The sequence below is a fragment of the Scomber japonicus genome, chromosome 2 (assembly GCF_027409825.1).
Source record: "Scomber japonicus isolate fScoJap1 chromosome 2, fScoJap1.pri, whole genome shotgun sequence".
Classification (NCBI taxonomy): domain Eukaryota; kingdom Metazoa; phylum Chordata; class Actinopteri; order Scombriformes; family Scombridae; genus Scomber; species Scomber japonicus.
The window spans coordinates 30,579,101-30,597,561 of record NC_070579.1 but is presented as its reverse complement, the minus strand read 5'-3'; positions in this window follow the sequence as shown (position 1 = coordinate 30,597,561).

Sequence of the window (18,461 nt, the reverse complement as noted above, 5' to 3'; positions counted from 1 at the left end):
TTGTAGCAAACATGGCTCAAACAAGAGTAAATAGTGCATGTGATGGGAACTACTTTCAGCTGGCGAATAATACACATTTGATAAACTAGTGAGTACTTACTAGTCTATCCAAGCTCGACTCAAATTAAACTGAAAGAACATGTCACCCAATGCAAATATGTGGCATACTGGCAATACCTGTTAATAGGATCAGTTCATTGTTTGTTTTGGTCTTTTCCAGGCTTTTGTTGACAATAAGAAAAATGTTAAATAACAAGACCCTTCCTTTACAATGGGACAAGGCATCTGGTTGCCATATGTGTGTGTGTGTGTGTGTGTGTGTGTGTGTGTGTGTGTGTGTGTGTGTGTGTTTGTGTGTGTGTGTGTTTGTCTGCATTACTGTGTATCAAGTCGTCCATTGGGTCGAAGTATTACCAGTACACTAAGTGAAAGTGAATCTGGTTTGATCTGATTGCTCAGAGTGATTAAGGTTTACTTATTTGTCCCTGAAAATCCCTTTAATGAGGTTCTGTGCTCTGCTGGTATTTAAATCAGATGTCTTGGCATTGCTGTTACATATTATATCCTATGGGATGTCCTGTCTACTTGGACATTTGGAGATCTACTGACTGATGACAATGAGTGATCACCTTATTAGTAGAGCATTAAGTGTTAGTGCAGTGAAGGAAATTAAACACAGAAGACTCTGCCTATAAATGTATACATGTGTGTGTGTGTGTGTGTGTGTGTGTGTGTGTGCGCGCGTATGTGTGTGTAGAGCCATGTGTGCATTTTAGCTAGGCAGACAGTGCTTTGATTAAGACACACCCCTGCATGGTTATCACACAAAGAGAGCATGTGTGTGTACGTATGTGTATTGTGTGCATCTAACATTTACATAAGTGTTTGTGTTTGAAATCTGTGGTGAGCTGCAGTTTATGTGTGTGTGTGTGTGTGTGTGCGCGCGTGTGTGAAAGCATGCAGCGCCACTGATCTGCTCTGCTGCATTGCAGCACGTCCTGCCCATCCCGAGGTCGCCGTCGTCCTCCACCAGGGCACTCTTCCAAGGTCGCAGCAGGTCAATCCTCCCCATCTGCATACCCAGCCGCTGCGAGGTTAAATCTATAAACACCACACCAAATCTGTTGTCTGTTAGAGCAACGAGACACCAGTAAGAACCACAGCCGGAGATCACTGTACTCAGCCTGGTCACAATAATCTATCAACGCAGAAATCAGACATGTAATCTACCCAGATGACCAGTCAATAAACCGGAAAAACCTATCAACAGAAGATGAACTGCAGCAGCACACATATTCTACATGCAAATGCATGCAGCTGAAGTCATATATAGTAACACTTTGACTTGGGAGCTGATGGTCTGGGGGAATTTACTGTCCATCTGTGGAAGATGAGGACTTTTATCCTTGCAGTCAACAGGCATGTGATGAAGCAAAGGCTTTACAACCAAATATGTGATGTACTTTGTAACAGGAATATCTTTGCTACATATATTATTGAGACAAATAAAAAATACTATTTAGTACATGAAAAATACCCCTAAAAGACACACATATATTTGTTAATGAATGTGCTAGGAGTATGTTAAACAAGGACAGAATGAAACAAATATTCCCATCTGCTACCATGAGCACAATAAACTGAACAGTATAAGCACAGAGGCCCTGAAAGCACCTGAATATGTATTGCTTCAAGAGTAATAGACAAGGAATTTCCTCTGACCTTTCAAAAAACACATTCAGCAAATATATATGATTGAGGTAGATATGAATGCACATTTTCATCTCATTTTCATCTCATGAAAATGTGCATCCAATTAAAAGATAATTCTGGTTTAGTCCAACTTTTATCAGTAGGTTTGTCCATTACTTACTAAAGTATTTGGGAGCATGATGACATAGGAAAGAAGAGTTTCCCAGAGGCATGATATACATTGCTAGATTATCAAAAAGGTTGAAAACTAGCTAAAATTTCAGCCAGATTTGGAGGTGAAACAGAAAATAAATCAACAAATGAAATGTTGGAGATTCCCCTTATTACACATATGAAACAAGAGGGAGTAATAATTGTACTCTTCCTCTTCTCTTCTTCCTAAATATGGCTAACCAGAGTGTTTGTCTAAAACTTCCAACAGCTTGTGCTTCTTGCCCTGACCTTTTTAGCAATTGCACTGTGTTATGATCTCGGGAATTAACTTGGCAAGTGCAAGTTATTATAAGTGAATGATGGCCAAAGTTACAAGTATAAGACCCAAGTTGTAATGACCTGGAATGAATCTTTTAAATCCTGATTTCATCCACCTAAAACAAATCAACTTGAGACTAGATTTACTCCATATGAATAAATCCATGTAATAATTTATCCAAGCACAGACAACAAAAGGTCCTTCTAAGATCTTCCCCTTTCTATGAAACTGTTGAAACCAGAAAAACACATGAAATTATCCTTTCTTTATTGTTTTTTTGCCATCACTGCCACAGTCAGAGAATTTGGACATACCTTAGAGTGCCTTGACAGACTTGCCTTCTAACCATGTGTCTTGCCTGATGTGGCTTCAGGGGGCTATCTGACAAGGAGTGGCTTGTTGTACAAATATTCAGCCCCAGCTCACTTGCCAGGATGTTTGGGGTTTCATTACATTCTCACAGCAGGATGATTTCAATGGGGCCATCAATGATTTATCATTACGATACGACAGAAACCAACAAATAGATCCCCCGTATGATTTACTGTAACACAGCTAGGTCTCAAATTTCCCCCATATGTATGAATCTTGTTGTAGTTACTGCATGTAAACTGAGGTGGCATCCCAGTGGGCTCCACTGTGTAAAATGTAAACCACGTCAGACAGACTGGGTTTATGAGGGAAGATAAAAACAACAAACAAAAAGAAAACACCTATCAATTTTGATATAGTCTCTGCACTCTGACTGTAGGTGCTCTGGAGGCAGAAAGAAATAAGGAGCATTCTTAAGCTACACTTAAATAAATGCAGTCATGTGTACAGTAAGATTTGGACTGACATTTTTTATTGTTATCTATATTATATATCTGTGACTCACTAAAGGATTACTCTTTCACTGTACTATCACCCCTGTATAGTGATAAATGTCTGCAGTGCTGCGTCTGCATATAAAGTGAGGAAGCAATGTGCTTCATCTGCATTCTGTTCATAAAAACATAACTCCTTTGTGATCACAGCCAAACATTTTTCTGTAAACACAGCATCAATGCAGTCCCACAACAAAGAAACGTTAAACTTCTCACCCCATATAGGTCACAATCATAAGTGGAGAAATCACAGTGATGCTACATGCTTCTTAGACTCGTTTGCTAACGACCCATCTCTAGTACAATAGGAGTTAATTACACCCTCTAATGACTTCACACACTAAGGCTAATGGCCAACACAGATAAGAGATCTCTCATTACCACTCTTCCCATATCTCAGTTGGAATGGAGGACTTATTAAACAAGCTGCTCCCCACTTCATTGTGGGGACACTTGCCACATTAATATGGGTACTGTTAGAGAGGGGAGACTAATGTGGTGAAATATGTCATGTGGTGCCGGTGCCATTACATAAAACACACATTTCAATGGTGAGGTGGTTTGCGCTTTTCGATGATGTTACCGGCACTGCAATGCGGTTGCATGCTTAGACAGCCAAGCTCATGGAAAGGGAGGAAAATGTTTTAATCCTCATTCATACACACAGATGAAACACATACATGCAAATCCCCCAAAACTGCACTATCCTTTGACATTATTGTCTTAATAGAAAAAAAAGAGTTAAAGAGTTGAATCCATAACTGTGACAAAATAAATCTAGTGATAGACAATAGTGCTGTATTAACTAATTGGGGCAATGTGTGCCCAATGAATGCCTAAAACCTGTGCAGGAATATTAGTACTTTGTGTACTATAACAACTTACAGCTATTTTTACTTGACATGTCACTGTTGCAACATTTGCAGTGTAATGCGAACAGATTTAGCAGAGTTGCTGGGAGTAGATGTCATCCAAATTTGGTAATGTCAGTTTGATTTGGTTATGTAATTAACTGTCATAAGTTATGACAGTTCATGAAGTATGATGTGCACCAAATGTGTTGTCAAACTGTTGCTTCCAGGGCCGCAGCCACCAGAGGGGATAATGAGGTCATAATGTCTGTACAATTAAATAAACTTAATACAGGGAGTTTGGCTGATTCCAGCATTTCTAAATTGAAAACATTAAATTGGATAGAGACTAATGTAACTGACCAAACAGTTTTGAAAAATTAATTTAGAGATTTTATTTTTTGGTATCTACTCAAATTCTTCTGGTTGGGTGTGCACATTGAGGGACTTGGATGTAAGCAATTCTAAAATATTGGCAACAGGATAAAATAGAAAATAAGATTAATTAATTAATTAATGTCAATCTATGAGTTTTTGGAGGACAATCAAATGGCCAAGGTAGTATATTAGTAGCAGGGGTATGACACCATTGACAGGTGACCAAATGGACCGTTTCTTAATTAAAATAACTGATTTCTCTAGGTTTGAAAACATTTGGGAAACTGTAAGTACCAACTTACATTTTCATAAAGCAAATCATATAACAAATGTCTAGTCATTTTAATACAGAATAATTATATTATAGTTTTAAAGGTATACTATGCAGGATTTTCCTAAAAAACAATGTATAGGCTCCTACAAAAATTATCTCTCAATCATCCTGTACGACCCACTAGAAGTATGTATCTACATATCCTCTGCCTGTGTTTTCTTCTTATTTTGCTGTGTTCAGGGTGTTTCTGGGCGTCAACTTTTGGGCAGTGGCTGTGAATCTCCCAGCTTATAACAGCATGCAGGATGTGTGGTCAAGACTCACAGTGTAGCAACCAGGCTACAGCTCTGTCTCCATCGTTTTCCTCTGCTCTCTGTCACTGTGTCATGGTTGTATAAAGAGCTGCAGGTCTGTGTGTCTGCTTGACCGAGGGCAGGGCTGAGATACACACACAGAAGAAAGGCCACAGTGGACAGGATAAAGCTCTGCATTCACACCAAATCCAGCAATGCAGCACCTTCCCACAGGGTTGTACAGAGGGGTTGGCATGTTTCAAATCCGGCATGGTACATCTTTAAGGAAGAAGAACTATTAGGACTATTTTGTGTGTCGTTCAATAATGCTAACCAGCCCATAAAGCCAAATGAGGCAATGAGGCAGAACACTAACTCATGTTATGGGCTTTGGTGACTGAATCATACTGACTGATGGACTGATGCCGAGGACTCAGCACCAGAAAAGCCTTCATTCTATTTGCAGTTGCAATTTGTGTGTAATTAGCATCTGATTTACTAAGGCAGCAGCTAATTATGCAATCAGACAGCGACTGGTGCTGCTTTCTATGTGCATTTTGTAAGTTAAAGAGGCCTTAAAATGTTCAGTTCAGTAGTGAGATTTAAGTGAAAATGTGGTTTTCTAAACACTTTTTTATGGTCTGTCAGTCAGATTTTGGTGTGTAATACAAGTTAATTAAATTGACCAATATACCAGCATAGCTGAAAAAGCTGTACTATACTCTCTGTAATATGTTCATGTTGTACAAGATAAATTGGACTAATATTTTTCAATATATACTTTTATTAATAGCGTGTTCCATTTGAGCAAGTTTACTTGATATTCCATCATTTTATCAGTGCTTTTCTGTCCACTGCTGGCATTTCTAGCATTGTCTGTGAATTCTAGCTGCCTTTCCTCCTTGTTTCTTGGCTACTTTCTATCTTTTTCTTATTGTTATATTTTGTGCCTCATGAGTGGGCGAACAGAGTCAGGAATGTTGAATTGAGATGTTAACACAAAGCTGATATGCAGTGACAGCAGTAGAGGCGGGCAGAGGTGCGGTAGGAGCTGAACTCAGGCATAGACACGACTGACTCATGGAGACAGGGTTGAAGATGAGACCGGAACCTTTATGCCAAGCTCCCACGTGAAACCGCCACGACTTCTCTGACCTCTTGTTCACATGATTTCTACTGTTGTTTTTGAGATAGACTCGCAGCCAACTGTTTACCCTCTCAATCCTATAAGCTATGTCAAGTGGTTTGTCTGTGTGTCTAATGTCTTTAACAGATTGAGTGGTTTACACACACAATTCTGATTTGTGTGACTGTTAGAATGCAGCTGTGGCCACGCTGATTCAGGTGGCTCTACAGGTGTGACAGCCCCTTTTGATTTTCCCTCCAAACATTTTTTAGCACTAGTAATGTTAGTTGATAATGAAGACAACATGAACAGGTGGAATTAGATTTTATTTAAGTCATATTAATAGTTATAAAATGTCTTATCTACACAGAGAGTATGTGAATTCAGCAGGGGGTGAAAATTTAGTTAATGAAAAGTATACACATGCATGAAAATTATGATCCTTAAAAAATGATGATTCTTTCTGCCTTGTCGTATAAGTAGGTCATTGTGTGAATAATATGAAGGACGACATTGGGAGAAGTCACAGTCTGCATCAGCAAATTCCAATTCCGGCTATGTGTCCTAGAAATGATGTTTATATACTAGTCTGCAATAATGATCTAAAAGAAAATTGCCACCCAGAAACTTGCCATCCAAATATGCTAAAGGATTGATGCTGTGGAAAAAGTCAACATTAGCTTGAGGCTTAAGACAGGCTGTGTTTACTTTTTTAATGCTTAACTCAGATCACAATCTTCTCTTATCCTGAACCAAAGTGTTTTTATTGCCTAAACCTAACAACATGTGGGACTCATGCACTCTGGACGCCTATAATCCACCCTCCTGTGACTTGCGTGAAAAAAAATTGCACTTCCTACACTACAAAAAATGTCACTCACCATAATCCTTCAGGCAGCAGTTACAGTACATTTGATATAAACGCAATCTGTAGGAGGCAGGGTTGAAGTTTGACAATTTCATGACAAAATACGTTAAAGAGAAAACCAACAAATCTCTACATCCTCTATCAAACAGGGAAATGAGTCGGATTGCATAGACCAGTATAGCAGCATCCAATAAAGCAATTATATAGAATGCACAGACAACTCACACAGAATATACACATAATTGTTTCAGGTATGCACAGCACTGCCAAACTAACAGTTATCTCGTGTTGCAGGAAAGCTATATTACATTTTAAATCAACTCCTGCACTATAGGCATCTATGGAGTAACCACCATAACACCTTGACAGAGATTTGGTCCTTACTCACAAAAATAGTGGCTTGAACCTGTTTTTGTTGCCAAGGCCAACACATAGACTGACAACCACTCATATTGTGTGCAGTGTAGATTCTTCCCCAGCTCACCTTGATGGTCCTGTCTGTAGGATGTGAGAGGTAGCTGAGGTGTCGACACACACAATATGCAAAATATTTTGCTCACGAGGACGGAGCAGGCATATCAAGACCCAGCTGGATGTGAAGCTACTGAAGGAAGTAGATTTAAATTCACTGCACTGCTGGAAGGCATACCTTATATTAGATGCACAATAGCACCTGGTCCAACGACAAAGGAGTATTCTCTGGCGAAGGATGAAAGTCTTTTGTTGATGATTTGCTGCCTAATCGCCTGCTGATATTTCAGATGTAGCAGAAAACACATAAGTTTAGCAAATGTGAGTTTCTATTGTAATACCCAACATTATGACTTTCAATCTATCTCTGTCAAAGATCAAATTAATAGAAGATGGTCTCAACCAGAGCAATGACGCCAGCAATAAGCCATCCAGTCATTCCCCGACATGCATACACCCACCTACACACACACACACACACACACACACACACACACACACACACAAACACACACACACACACACACACACACACACACAGACACAGACACACACACACACACACACACACACACACACACACACACACACACAGGGCCGGCCCGTGGCATAGGCAGTATAGGCAAATGCTAAGGGCGCCGTCCATCCAGGGGGCGCCACAAACGGGGGAAGAAAAAAATGTAACTTCCACTATTCTTAAAACTACTTGGTATCATGTCTTAATATGAAGATAATAAGCCCACATTAATTTAACTGGATAGCAAAGCCTGTTAAATAGGAATACTAATAATAATAATAATGATGACACGTTACTTTCCTAAGACGCCCCCCCCCCCCACTAATTAGACTGTACCTGCTACCTGGGGGAGGATGGTCGTTTTTTAACGTGACCCCAAGGCAAGCTCGACAACAATATGTCAAAACGTCCCAAACTGTCTGGTGCCCAGGGGAGGAAAAAAAGAAAAGAAGAGGAGGAAAAACGAGACAAAGACAGAGGTAACGTTACAATAAAGATGATGTCATGACATTATTTGTGTGTTGCAGAACGACGATAACGACGTTAACCATTAGCATAACATGGTTTGTTGTTAAACTGTTAGTTTTAACGCCAGTTAATGTTATGGAAGAGCCTAAGTTGGAAAATAGTAATGTAACTACTCCCACCTTACTTCCCAGCAAGCACATTTTGGATGAAAAGACGTCTAAAAGACGTCTATGGTAACCGGTGAAAAGACGTTGAAAATTGGTTGAAAAGTGAACGTTTTTTTACCGGCTATATGGAGACGTTTATTCAACTTTCACATAGAAAACATATTTCACCGGGAATTGCTGTATAGAAAATTCCCAGCTTATTTAGTGTGCAGACATAGCCTATATAGTTTCATATTTATGATATTTTATTCAACATTAAATGCTTTGAAATTACGTTTTGTTTAGACGTCATTTCACCTCCTCTCATTTATAGAAAAAACGTCAAAATAATCAATAGAGCTACAACTGAGGTAATTATCAACCGACATCAAACAAATGTGTGTTTTGTGACACGTTGATGTTGTAACTGTTTTCAGACGATTGAAAAAACGTTCAGACCTCATATCAACCTGTTTTTAACCGGAAATCAAACGTTGAAATTAGGGTTTGTGCTCGCTGGGTTTCCTCAGGGTAATGTGTAAATATTAGATCTATTCAGCATTTTTATTAACATCTGGTTAGCTAAGGTTTTCTTAGCTTGTAATAGTCAATCAAAATGCTATTCCTTTTCCACCCTTTTATTATAGTTGTAAGCCGAGCTGTATGTTGTGTTACAGTTCATATTGTCTAAAGTGTGTTTATAGTGCACATAATTCATGTTATAGCATAACTTATCATTCCCACATTCTATATTATACTGCAGTTTACTACTTCTTTGCATTCTGCTAATCAGCATTTTGTTGTAATGACAATAAAATTGAATCTTATATAGCCTAGTTTGCATATCAGAAAAAGTACATTGTATATTATACATGTACAGTACAGTGAACATCATGCATGTATCTCTTAGATTTTTCATTTATATTATTTCATTTCATTTTATTCTTGAAATCATATTAGCCTATCATATCATATTTATTATTAGACTGGTGTCACATACTCCTCTTCTCTCTTCAGATGCGCTGTTGAGGTTTCTCAGTCCCACTCCTGCAAATCTTGGACCACCTACAGCATCAAGCACTCCTCCTGTTGCCTCCACCTCAGCAGCACCACCCAGAAGTGATGCAGCAGCATGTCACTTGTTTACACTTTTTATTTTGTGGTCATTTAAATCTTATACTTTATGTAAGCTATTTATATTATATTTCATATATTAATTTCATATTTTTTTGTATTTCTTTCTAATTTGTTCTAAGTATTTTGATTGGGCAATTTCTTTCTTTAAATAAAAGAATGTCCAAGATAAAGCTATTCAGTTTCTTGTGAGTATGTACACCAGCAGTGGAATTTACTTCGATGCAAGGGGGGCGCCACCTAAAATCTTGCCTAGGGCGCCACATTGGTTAGGGCCGGGTCTGCACACACACACACACACAATGTAATTATTACATGACCCAGTATAAGAACATGACCAGTTATGCTACAGATGGATGCATCCATCTTTTTATGCACTTCAAAGAGATGACAGATGCATAGCTTAGCTTCTGATAATCGTCTCTCGTGCTCTCTTTTAAGTCTTTTTCTCCATATTTCTTGTCACAGTGGAGTGCAGGCAGGTAGACCCAAGTGCAAGGGGCAGCAGCAGACAGGATCTAAATCACAGCTATTTATGGTAACTAAAAAATGTTGTAACTCGTGAACAGACAAACTGAACAGATGAATCAACAAAGACTGCACTGAAAACTGGATTTCAATACAGACACAACTAATTTGGGAATAGATGACTAGGCAGAAGAACAGACAAGAAGCTGATTGGCTGGTAGAATAAATGGAAAAGGGCAGAGCCCAGAAAAATATATTAGAACAAAACAGGACTGTGACAGGACCATGATATTTTTCCTCAAATCTAACTTGGCTTAAACTGGTTTAAATGATATCTGATGATTCGGATAGCAGGATATTATATAGTAAATAATACAATTACATGTCAGCAATAACCTGCCATGATAATGTTTCCATGGTGTGCCATTGTGCGAGGTTAGTAAAGTTTAATCTCCTGCAGGGAAGGAATTTTTGGACAAAATGCTGAAAACCAATAGAGAGCCATTTTCACCTCTTCCTCTCACAATGATCAGGCACAAGGGTACACTCATGTGCATGCACGAACACACAGACACACAAAGGCATACACCCAGAAGATGAGCTTGAGAAATAAAGGGCCATCTTAGATGGTTTCACTATATTAGTTTAGCTACGGGGCTTGAAATAAAGGATGAGATGACTCCTTGGGGATATTTTTGATGACTTTGTCCCCTCCTGCTTCTTTACCACTCTGACATTCCAAGTCTCCCTTTTTCTGTGGGTTTATTGTCACTTTAAAAATAGCCGAGCCCCAACAACCATCTGAAAAAGCAGTCTGCTGCTATGCTGTCAGACAGATGAGAGTGAGAAAGAGACAGTCACACATTTGACAAATATGAAATAGTTAAATGACAATATATATGAAATATTGCCTACTTCAAAGTCCGTTCGTAATGAATCAAAAGGTCTTTACGGTGTTTATGAATCACCTTGTCATGCTGGTGCTAATAGGTAGAAGGGGAAAGCATATGCTGAGTTTCCTTCTGAATGACCTGAAATGATAAGGGCTGTTCAGAAGTTGGATTAAAACAAACACACACACACTCACACACACACACACACACACACACACACACACACACACACACACACACACACACACAGCACACAAATACATAATCTGTTAATCTGCATGCATGTCAATATGCCATTAGTGTCGTTTGAAATGAGAGGGAATAGGTATCATTCCTGTGGGACCATCAGCCCGGCAAAGGCTTTAGGCAGATTTGTTTGGGCTTATCCCTCCTGTTGATGGAGAGACCCTGAGACGGAGCGGCAAAGAGAGTTGGAGTGAATGAATACTGAGTGACAAAGAAGACTCAAAGAGTCAGATTGAGCAGGAGTTTACGAAGGATAGAAAGATGGGCCCAAGCCGTTCAAACATCACAACACAAAACACGGGACTGCAAATGCAATACTATGCTGAAGGAGTGCTGATAACTGAGAAAGAAAAATCAATTCATTCATTTCTTTAAATATTTTTTTCTGTGCTGCAAACCAAAGAAAGCTGCCAGCATCATAAAAAGAAATATGAAACTAGCATAGAAATCTGAGCGATATAAAACTGACATTAAAACTAGTAAAACATTAACAACAAAAACACAACACTTGATAGAAACAATTCACCTGATGATGAAGATCATGTGATATGATTTTTGTGCAGTCTGTCTGTTTATTTACTGTTAAGATGACCAGCAGGTGAAAATGATCAGAGCTGACCAACCTCTGTTAGAAAAGACTCATTCTCTCTTTTCACATTTGTTTGTTGAGGATTTTATACATCATAATGTTGCCTTATTCATAAGACAATAAAGTCCATTTATTTGGTAGCTCAACAGTGAGCTGACTTACTCCTCTTTTTTATATGATTGAATGTCCCAAAACCACTAATAATATTTAGCTTTTATGCCAGCTCACTTTAAGGGTTCATACCTTTAAATATAGCATTACATCTTCTGCTTCTTTCCACCTGATGGTGAGCAGCTTAACAAGTAGGTTATAACAGAGGCTCACCAGACTCCCCACTGCACTGTCACACGCTCCTCCACAGCTGGGTGCAGTCTTACATCCAACTGGATTTTAAATTTGAATGTAGGGATTTCTCCATTACTTGATGCAGTTTTACAGCTGTGTTTCTGTACTGTATGTATAAATATTTCATTTGTATATACAGACCAGGAAATACATTCTAAATTAAAAAATATTAAAAAGATTAAAAAGCATATTTTGTCTTTATGTGATGTTTGAGATATTAGTATGCAATCCACTTTACAGGCTTAATATCCTAGAGAGATTATTTATCTATAGGATAAGGAAAACGTTTAATCATTTGAAAATGTGATCTTTTATTAAATATTTTATTTTGGGCTTTTTCAGCCTTTATTGAGACAGTAGCCTACTTTGCATGGAGGCCAACAGGAAACAGGGATAGAGATAGGGGAATGACCTGCAGAATAGGTCCCTGGTTGGATTCAAACCAGGGACGCTGCGATTATGTGGAAAGCATTCTAACCACTCAACCACCAGGGCACTCCAATTTTAAAAATGTGATCTTAAAATTTTTTTCACATTTTGGGAAGGAAGCTAAGTGTCATATGTTCTCTCTGGTATGCTTCTTCTCAATGGCCAGAGATAAAACTGCACCAGGAGGACAGAACATGTGTGGAAGTTTGCAATATTTCCCCGACCTCCAGACGGATTTGCCAGTGCCATGATGCAGACAGTGTACCTGTTTGGCTTCAAATAATTTGAATCAATTGGTTTAAAGGTGTATGTTTAATACATATTCACTTTATGAGCCATAACATTTATGTTTTTCTTTGATAAATGGTTATGATATTAGTGCAGTATTGAATTTTCTCCACATTGTCCTGAGTAGAACAGTAATATGTGAAGTGTAAATTGAAGTGAATGTGTTTTTATATTCTAGCCCAGCCCTGTCTGTTGTATTAACGCTGGGAGCAAACTGTTGAGTGTAAAACAGTGCGGTTGGTGTGAAACAGTGGATGACGTGTGAGGAGCTTTGGGACAAGAATCAGAGAGCCAGAGACAGGCTGGAACAGCCGTACTGCTGCCCAGCAGGCCTTGGCCTCATTAGAATCAGCAGCAGTTTGATTTCTGAGCATGTGTGTGCATATGTGTGTATGTATGTGTGTGTGAGAGTGTGAGTGTTTGCTTGCACTAGCTGGGAGGCCCAGTGGGCAGGAGCAGATGCTCCGTCCTCACACTGAAACCACCCCAACCGAGTGTGTTCTCTGTCTGTGTGAGGCGTTTTTGCTTACCTCGTCTCCTTTTCTTTCTCACACTCACTTGCCCTTTCAACCTTTCATACTGTGGATCCCATCATACCTGTAATACAGCCTCCTTTTTACTGTAAGCCCAATAAAGATCTATGCTTTATGAGTGTGTGCCAGCACTGTTCTTATCCAAATCAGATCTTACTAAATCAGCTGCTGATATAGTGTCTGTTCATTCTTTGTTTAATACTGCAATGAGATCATACTTTCCTTTCTGCTTGAGCATTTTCTTGCACTTTAAAAATACAAATGCCATAGCATGCTATGCAATGCTGTGTTCATGTGTATTTGCCTTGCATCCTCACAGCAAAGGGTAATGCATTGACCCATGATAATAGCTTTGATGATCCCTGCCCTTATACGAGCAGCGCCGACATCACAGTGACTAGAATGGCTTAACATGTGTAGACATGTGAGTGACGAGGGAAGAGAAAAGGTGCTATTTTTAAAAGTAAAGCCTTCAGTCACTGTTTATCTTTGGCATCGTTTGGACAATTTACTTCTATTGTCTTCCCTAGGATGTTTAGTCCTAAAGATGACGACTGATTCTTGTTTAATAAATATCAGTCTGTATCACATTAAAAATGATCTTACTGCTTTTGTGACAGAAGACTTTAAATATGCCAAAGCAGGAAAGGTAGAACACAAAATGGAGCCAACAGGGGAAGTGTTGCAGTTGCACATTATGTACAAATCTCCAACATCGAGCTGATCCAGTTGAACAACACTATTCCCCATGCCATCCCATTCACATGAAACCACAACTGCTGCTGTGCCTGCGTCGTGGTTTCAGATCACAGCTGCTCACGTGGCACCTCGCTGGTAGGCAGCTGTCTTGACAACAACAATGTCTCAAATGAGATGTGTGCTTGAAAATAAAGTTTGTTGGGTCACATGGTTATAAGAGGTTTTTTTTTCCTGGCAGAGATTTATATTTATTCCTGTGGGGTTCAGTTGATTGACAGTCAGCAGGGAGTGACATGATGTTGACACTAATAACACTCAACTATGCACAATGAAATAATAGTAACAGACGAGCTCTGACAAAGCTGAATGGAGGCAAAATTACCCAGCTGCTTCAAGTTTGTTATCACACCATAATACAGTATTGTGTGATAACAAACTGCTGTTGAGACTGCTGTTTCCTACCAACAGTTTAAAATATGACAAACCTTATCATTTAAAAGACAACATATTCTGCAAAGAGGAAACTCTTAGACTCTGATAACATATCAATACTGGTCTTTAAAATTTGCAATGGAACACAGCTGGCACAAACATGCATACATGTACTACTACACTTAATACATACAGTATATACTGCAGGTCCCACCTCACATGTTTGCTGTTTCATCCTTGTCTCTGCCAGCCTCCCTGCCTCCTCTTATCTCCAACAAGAAGCTTTATCATTTTGTCTGAGCAGCAGTGTCAACAACACAGGCTAAATGGCCTTTTCCAGAACCCATTTGGCCGCACATCGATTAAAGACCATGCCACCCTGATGGCTGATAGTAGCAGGAGGAGATGGGGGTATATGTCAGCGTGGAGGCCTGGTGATGGAGTGACTCGGCTGGGCAGAAATCTAAACTCAGGTGGGGTAAATGGAGACAGGAGGGCCGCTGAACCTCGACACCAGTAAATATCAGATGCAGAATGTCGACTGACCTGTCAGAGGGCGGTATTGATTTCCCCTTGTGTCCAGTGTAAAGAGGTAAACAAGACAATGGTACTAACATACGCTTGTGAATCAATGCCACGTGAGAAAAGTACATTGTTCCTACACCTTGAAAGCTGTAACTCTTCTGGATGACACTATTATTCTCAACGACAGCTGTTTTATTGGGACATCTGTGCCACCATCCTTGGCAGGTTGAACATATCTAATGAAGATGTAATCAAATTTTATAAGAAATGGCGAGGGAGCAGTTTGAATAAACACCATGATGTGACCTTCAGCTCAGGGGTCAAAAGGTCCCATTTTGTCATTGTGACAGCACACTGACAAAGAAGAGCATTATGGGCTTCCAGCATACATCAGTCCTGAAAGGTGAAAACAAGCATTTGTTAAAGTAATATTGTTTTCTGTATTCATAAAAAGAAAGGTCCTGGGGTCTCTGCTTACAGTTTGTTCAATATGGGAAATAATATGCTTTTTGTGTTGGTTTTTTTTTGCCAATGTTCCAAAACTCATAGATTAAAGTATGTAGAAATGTTCACTGCAAGTCAGGGCTTCATCCTGCTATGACTGCTTCCTTTGCAATGTTTCTTTGTTGTTGCTAAGGTTCCATATGTTTGCATTGTTCACTCTCAAGCACAAAGGGCCAGAATAAGATAAATAGGGAGTTTTTCTTACTGAAATCATGTAAAGATATTCCAGTAGAGCCCTAGAATAAAATAGAGACCTGTAAATGTGAATATGTCCCCTTTAAAATATAGATCCATTGTTTGTAACAGCAACAGTCCCATTTTCTGGCCTTGGAAAGTACCAGACTGTAAAGCAAGTTTGGCATTTTTATGTAAAATAAATATGCCGCGGTGTGATGCTCTTTTGCTTGCTAAAGGGATCACTAACAAATCCTCAGACCCCATATGAATGTAATGCTTGAATATATAGTTTAAGTCTAAGAATATACAGAGTGCATCTCCTACAGGATGGTGCCTGGCTGTCTCTCAATAGAGAGCCAAGTCTGGAGGGTCTGCAAAAACAGGCCAAGCTGCTCTTAAAATGGCCACCAGTGTGGAAGATTTATCACACCACCTGCACACTAGTAAAAAGAGATAATTTGCTCCCCTTCCTCCATACATAAACCACTGTCTAATTCTGGGGGGCATAACATTTATCATGGCACACTTTCTGCCATTTCATCCTGCCCCCTATACCTAGACATGGTGTTGTGTGCAGGGAAATTCATTGCTCAGGTTTATGCATCAGTAAAGATGTCATGTCAGACAGGAATCACAGTGAAGGCTAATCGTGTGATGTCAGTTGCAGTTATTGTCAGATTTGCATAAACGCACCCAGGTGAGGTATGCACTGACTGGGGGGCAAAACTATAGAGGAGAGGTAAAAAAAAAACAAAAACAAACACACACACACACACACACAAAAAACAGGCTTTAGTTCGAAGGCTCCAAAACAACAAATGGATCAAGCAACTTATGACTCAGTACCAAACAGCAGCAGGCAGGCTGTCCTAAAAGAACACACAGGATATCATAACACCAGTCCCGCAGGTTCAGAAAACCAGCTGTCTGTTCACATTTGTCCATATGTCCCCCTCAGTGTCTGTGACATGAGGGCAGACTTTTGTAAATGAAGCCCTCGCCTCGATGTTTTGCAGTAATGCTAATATTTCAGCAAAGCTTGGGCTGAAGCATGTCAGCCTCAGTTTAACTCACACAGGATCCTGGAGGACTTTGCTCAAGGATGTAACAATCGCTGTGCGCACTAGCTGCTGATAGTCCTTTAAATAGAAGTACTTGTGGGGTTGCTTTAGACAAGAAGTGGGCCTTGACATGGTGTTGAGTGTGACGATACACACATGCGCACATACAGTACACACTTCCCCTCCATTTTCAAACACACCCTCAAATCAATAGCTTGATTGAATTTAGTTCTCCCGTCCTTGCTCCCCAGGGGGCTTGTTGATTGGGCTTGGCAAACACAGTGTGGTGTGTGTGTATGTGTGTGCACCAGAGAGAGCATTTAATGTGTGTGTGTGTGTGTATGTGTGTGTTTTTCTTGATTGTACACATAGCAAAGTGGCAACTTGGATCTGCATTCAGAGAGGCTCTCCAGTCCCTGGAGTAAAATCAAGGCTAACATTCTCCAGCCATCCTGATGAATCGCTTCCCGTCATTTTCAAAACCCACCGCTCGGCCCCCAATCCGGAAGTTGGTGACTGTCAGTTGCGGAAATTGCCCACAGCTGATGTATCCAATTAATCTGGTAACTCAATGCCATTCAGAATGACTGTGAGTCAATGGATCATCATTTGGCTGCCTCTCTAAAACACTTGTGCTGCGCAGTGAAATATTCTGTCACAGTATTAGGAAATGAAGCAAGTGGAAAAAAACATATCTTTATTGTTTTGAATCCAACAATGTCTTCCAAATGTAATCTAATCTGGTATCATGAGTAATTGGCAGGAACACATCATTACAAACCACTGTTGAAGAATAGTAATGATTTATGATGTTGCTAAGCTGTGTCTGCTTAGGCTTAGGCACATAAACCACTTGGTTAGATTTAGGCAAAGAGGGGAACGTGGTATGGGTTAAAAAGTACTGAGAGAGAGATAAAAAATGAGCAAATGACAAAAAAAGAGGAATTGTCTGCACCCCTCCCACCCACCCCCCCTTCTCTATATGACTTTGCACTTTCTCCTTATTAGTGGAAGCGGACCAGCCAGTGTCTTGTCGGTGACAGCAGCAGCAGCAGTAGCAGTGGCAGCAGCAACCCAAAACTGTGTCCAGAATGTCTAATGAGAGGTCTAGAGAGATAATTGATGGCGATTTTAAATTTGCTAGCCATTATGTGGGCCTTGAACACTTTGGATTAATGAGAATTAAAGATTCAAAAGCAATGCATTTTATATCAATGAGGCAAACAACCCATGGGAGATGAGGACGGGAGGAGAGAGGGGAGTGGATAAAAGAAAGGGAGAAACAGCAGAGAGGGGGCAGTTACGTGTCTGAAATCAGCAGGCGGGAAGAAAAATAAGATCAGTCACAACTGATGTTTATGGATATACTTTTTTCTTTTTAATTTATTCTTAAAAAGTATAATGTGTAATCTGTTTAATGGTCAAATCTACAGGCAAATCATATTTTAGTTTTGAAGCCAATGCTATATTTAGCTGATATGTATTTTTAGGTTTGTGTATGACTATGATAAATGACTTTGTGAACAAGCTGTTTTCACTTTCCAGTATCCACATAGCATGCATACTGTCACAGCAGAATTCCACTTATTTCACTTTCATCTGATTATATTTGTTTATTATTGCCAGACTGCCTGAAATCTATCATTTATTTCTCCTCCTAAACTGATCTGTTCTATTTGATGACTGAACTGCACG